Below are 5,834 nucleotides of genomic sequence, written 5' to 3' on the forward strand. Positions count from 1 at the left end.
GAAAGAAAGAAAGAAAGAAAGAAAGAAAGAAAGAAAGAAAGAAAGAAAGGAGTTTTTATGGGCCTGGCAGTCTACTTAGGACTCATTTGTTACACAAAACTAAATTTGTATAATTTAGCTTTCCCCAGATTTGCCTAGACACAGACTTTCCTTCTAATTTTAAAGTTCCCTTTCATCTCTAAGGCAGGAAGTGACAGAGAATGACAACCAGAGAAGAGAATCCCTTCCACAGGAAGAAAATGTCTTGATTAGAAGGCATGCTGAGGGGCTTCCCAGCCTAACAGAGATATGAGTTAAAGCTACTCTCCCATTCAAACTGGGAACTGCCTCTGAGATCCAGGACATTGACCCATGCCCTCTGTTGACTTGTACTCTCCAGGTCTCCCCCAACTTTGACGGAACTGCCCATTACAGAAAGGGTCTATCTTTACACAATAGCATGTTCTCTTATTTTCTATGTTGGGGACAAATGGGTGGTTGGTTAGTCAGCTTGAATCATACATATCCCTCTGAGAAGCAGTTCCTAAAACTCTTTACCTCAATACTTTAAAACTAATTTTAAAAATCAGCTGGACATGCTGCTCTTTATACAAGAATATTCTTTTTATGATTATAGTAATTCTCTTGATAATTTGCCTCTGTGCTTTTGTAGAGGAAAAATAATTTTAGTTGGAAAAGGCCCTAGAAATAATCTTTTGAACCTCAAATAGAGTTCACTGAGTCGGTCTGGCTGTGTTAGAACCCCTGAGAGTTTTGAAAATACTGATTCCAGCACTAATAGCACAAATAAGGGCTGCATTCAATTCTCAGCAGCTACTCAATAATAAATTCATACATAGGAAAAATGTATAATATAGAGACTCTCCTGGAGATTCTGATTTATTAAATTCCCAAAGTTATAAGGAATATATATTTAAATAAATGTTTATATTAGTTGCTATTCAATATGTATCATCAAGTAATTTTCAGTTGTCATGGCTTCCATATCCTTGATAATTGAGGAAACATATCAAAAGACCACACAGAGCCAGACAGTGGTGGTGCACACCTTGAATCTTAGCACTTGGAAGGCAGAGGCAAGAGGATATCTGAGTTCAAGCACAGCCTGGTCTACAGAGTGAATTCCAGGAATGCCAGGGCTACACAGAGAAACCCTATCTCAAAAAACATAAAACAAAAAACAAGACTACAGAATCCTATGGTAGTCCAGCTTCGACTGGAGAGCAGAGCTCTTGATATGTAGGCCATTACTTTTCCATAATTTTGAAATGCTATATCTATGGAATTAGGAAGTTTTCCCCAAGTATTATATGTAATGTTATACTAGGCGTGCCAAATACATTGCCTGCCGTGCACTGGTCGTATCTAAGAGATGTTCTGCTCACAGACTAACCCTGTGCCATCAACCTTGCCTCTGTCAGATACAGTTAACTGAACAATATTCTAAGGTGGTAAATCCATTGACAACCTATAGCTGAATGGGATTCAAACACCAAATAATGCAGTTTTATAAATCTAGCAAATGAAAATTATCTAACCTTTAAATTCTCCAAACCTCTATGTGTTTCTTTTCTTTTTTCATTTGTTTATTGTGGGGAGAGCATGTACCATAGTATATAAATGGGGCTCAGATACAACTTTTGGGAGTTAGTTCTTCCCTTAAACTGAACATTTCAGGGACTGAACTCAGGTCTTTAGATTTGGCAGCAAGCACCTTTGTGCTGACTATCCACTACCATCTTAGTGGCCCTATTGTCTGTGCTCACTAACCATTCAAGTAGTGTTTGTAATGTAGGCCTCTTATACCTTTCCATAAAATCTGTAACCAAGAGTTGATATTTCTCATTGAAAATATGAGACTAAATACAACTTATATCCCAGGATAAAATATATCCTTTCATTTAATATTATTGCTTTTGTCTTTCATTTTATTAAAATACATCTAGTCAGGTTTGTGGTGGCATGTGTCTGTGTGTTCCTAGCACTTTGAAGATTCAGACAGAAGGGCTGTAACTTTGCTTTTTGAGGTTTGAAGAGTTGTTTTATGTGTGTGACTGATTTATTTATGTGTATGACTGCTCTGTCTGCAAGTATGTATTCAAACCATATGCATGCCTGGGGCCCACAGATGTCAGGAGAGTCTCAGATTCCATGGAAAGAAAAATGTTACCTTGTGCTCCACCGTTCTGCCACGTTATGTTTTACTGAACCTTTACAAGCCAACTGCCATCCAGCTCCAGTGGATCCTCTTGCTCACAATTTCACTTGGGAAGACCAAGTCCCCAAGTCTGCATCATGCACAGAAGTCATGTGCAGTTTCTGGGACACATTGGTTTATTTTCTGTATGATTTTATTGAGTTGGCATAGGGAGAATTCTCCCCTGAGCAATAAAGAGTACATTCTCACTGAACTTTTCTCCAATTCACACACTAACTGGACTTGAATTTTCTGAAAACTTTTCAGTTGAGAAACTGGAACAACAATTAGGATTGCTTCCCAAGCACCACCACGGTCAATTTCTTTAGCCACCTTGATTTTGAGCTCACAAAGGTCTGATTTCTTCTCTGGCTCCAGTAGTGCCTGAGAGTTCCCCAATTTGAGCTTCTGGGTTTCACAGTCTTGACACTTTAAATGTTATAGCTTCGTGTTGAAGGAAAATGTTGCTGGAGGTAAATGAGGACCCTGATCCATTCCACCTGAGCTATCTGCAAGGTCAGAACAGATAATCTGCTGCATCCCTTCTTTGGAGGAGCAGGGCCTGCTGCAGCTCATGGGGGCCACACCTAAACTCAACAGAAAATGGTTAATCTTAAGTACACCTTTGCCTGGGCTAAAAGATGCTCAGACCAAGGAGTGATATAGCACAGGCCTTTGACCTCAAATAGTCTGGAAACAGAGGCAAGCGGGTCTCTGTAAGGTGAAGGCCACCCTGGACTACATAGCAAATTTCAGAACAGCCAGGGCTGCATCTAAAAGCAACAACAAAAAGACGGCCAGATAGCTGATAAGACATTATTTTTGGGTGTGCCAGAGTGTTTCTGAAAGATCTTACATTTGCTTGATAAATCAAGGTCAGCATGAGAAACGTGAGTAGGCAACATCGAATCCATCCTTTGATGGCCTAGATACTACAGACAAGCATACAAACGCAGCCTTCCTTCTTGTTAAGCTGGGCCATATACATTCTGCCTTTAGACTAGTGGTTCTGATCATGGGATCTCCAAACACAGACTATGATTAACAACATTAACTTCTCTCATTTTTTTTAAACCTTTGACTTTGTACTGAGATTACCATCTTGTTTCCCCTGTTTCCATCTTGAAGGCCACAGATCATGAGACATCTTTCATGATCACTTGAAGCAATCTTTCACAATACGTCTGTGTTCCGTGCATGTGCACACACGTGAGTGTGCATATTCTATTAGCTCTGTTTCTCTAGAGATACTAATAAAACAAGCATTCTAGAATCATCTTAATTTACATTGGTTCTGTTTTCTGAGGGCTGGACTTGGGGACCAGTCCTTGTTTCTAGATGCAGCCCTGGCTGTTCTGAAATTTGCTATGTAGACCAGGGTGGCCTGCACCTTACAGAGACCCTCTTGCCTCTGTTTCCAGACTTTTGGGATCAAAGGCCTGTGCTATATCACTCCTTGGTTTGAGCATCTTTTAGCCCAGTCAAGTGGGCTTAAGATTAATCACTGACATTTTGTGTTGAGGGACAAGGGAAGGCTCTCCCACTGAGCTACTTCAGCATTTACCTTCCTAATTCTGATGAGATACATTTTCTAGTTGCTTTTGAGAAATGTATGGAAAATAATTTTTTAAAGAATTATATGTTTAGTATGAAATTGTGGTGCTAGGTATTAAAACCAAAGATGTCAGACATGCTAGACAAATGTTCAACCACTGAACTTTACCCATAGTCCTAAAACAACTTTTAGTATGATTTCACTTCTGTTTTTTTTTTTTTTTGGCTTTTTTTTTCTGGTTTTTCGAGACAGGGTTTCTCTGTGTAGCCCTGGCTGTCCTGGAACTCACTCTGTAGACCAGGCTGGCCTCGAACTCAGAAATCCACCTGCCTCTGCCTCCCAAGTGCTGGGATTAAAGGCGTGCGCCACCACTGCCCAGCCAATGATTTCACTTCTGATAATTTCATCAGCTTAATAAGTTGGCTCCTTCCCTTAAAAAACAAAAAACAAAAAAACAAAACAAACAAACAAAAAACACACATGTACCTGAGACTCACAACATAGTGGCAGTAGCACACTGCTTATGTAACTTAGGCTGAGGTCACATTGGATTACAGTAGGCCCCTGGTCCAATAGGACTGCTCTCCTAAGAAAAAGCTCAGATGAAAATAATAGCGAGAATGTCATGTGACTATGAAAACAAAGACTGAATAACTCAAGTCAGTAATAACAGGGACTTCCAGGAAACTGCTAGAAAGCCAGGAAGAGACAAGAAAGGATTCCTACAGATTAGGAACAACATAGTACCTTCATTCCTGACTTCTAGCTTTCAGAAATGTGAGACAAATATCCCACATGTTTCTGCTTGTTATACCTTGGTATGGAAGCTCTAGAAAACAAGAAGAGCATTCTGGTTTGAGAATTCATTTTCCATTAAAAGCTTTACAGCTTACAGAGTCCTTCTACTTGTGTTAATGAAAAGAAATTGCATCCTGTTTTGATTCCTAGTCCTTAGAAGGTGATTGTTTATTCTCTGGAAACCTTTATGGTCTTCTACTTAAGCCTGGAATTCTGGGATTTTATGATGATTATGTGTTCACCATCAAAGACATGGAAAAAGAGCAGAGGATAGGAGCTGTGGTATAGTAGAAGATTTGTTTAGCTTGTACAAGTCTGCAGGTCTGGTTCTATGGGAAACTAATGGGTAACCCCAGCTCATAAGAAGTTTCTGTCAGCAAAGACAACCTATATCATTTGTATGGAGCCCAAGGAACCTTGAAGACTACTGCCCTGTGGGGGAATTCAATTAGCTATACCTACTAATACCATAGAAAACTGCAGTTCAGTGGAAAGAGTGGATCAAACACAGCCAGTTATTAAAACAAACCTGTCGCGGAGGTGTTAAGAGCTTAACACAGGGTACGGTCTTTGCTATCCAAATCCAAGTTTCAAAGAAATTATTTAAATTAGTGACTAAAAAGATTTGGGTCCACAGAGTTTTCAAGAGTGGCCCTATGAGGATCTGGAGATGATACTGCTGTTAGGGGTACTGGCTCCTCTTCCAGGGGACCTGGGGTTAGATTCCCAACACCCACAGGGCAGTTCACAACCATCTGTAACTCCAGTTCCAGGGGAATCGGTGCCCTCTTGTGGCCTCTACGGGTACCAGGCATGTAAATAGTGCAGATATACCTGAGGGCAAAACACCCATACATATAAAAATTCTTAAAAATTACAAAATGTACATATAAAACAAAATCTATGCGTCGTACTTCATTCACAAACTGATTTTGAATTGGCTAATTGAAAGCGATACTTAGTGCTGTTTCAAAGCATCTTCTCTTCTTCTATTTTCCACCTTTCTGCTCAAATAGATTTTCGGGGAAAATTCGAGTTGTAGATTTTTAAAATTATATCAAGCTAGGATATTAAGAATTTATAAGAGCCTCGGACATGGGGAAACCAGCCTAGACGGTCGATGTGCAAATCCAAGGTCAGAGCTGCCGTCGGACAAGTAAGGCCTGGAACTAACGACATGACTTCCCCGAGGCAGGGGACAGTCGGGACATCGGCTCTTTTCAACCTCAGGTTGTTGAAAGTGGACGAGCACAGAGACACGAAAGGTGACCACCCCTCGGCCAC

Source organism: Grammomys surdaster, unplaced genomic scaffold, assembly GCF_004785775.1.
Source record: "Grammomys surdaster isolate TR1022 unplaced genomic scaffold, NIH_TR_1.0 170, whole genome shotgun sequence".
In the NCBI taxonomy this organism is placed as follows: domain Eukaryota; kingdom Metazoa; phylum Chordata; class Mammalia; order Rodentia; family Muridae; genus Grammomys; species Grammomys surdaster.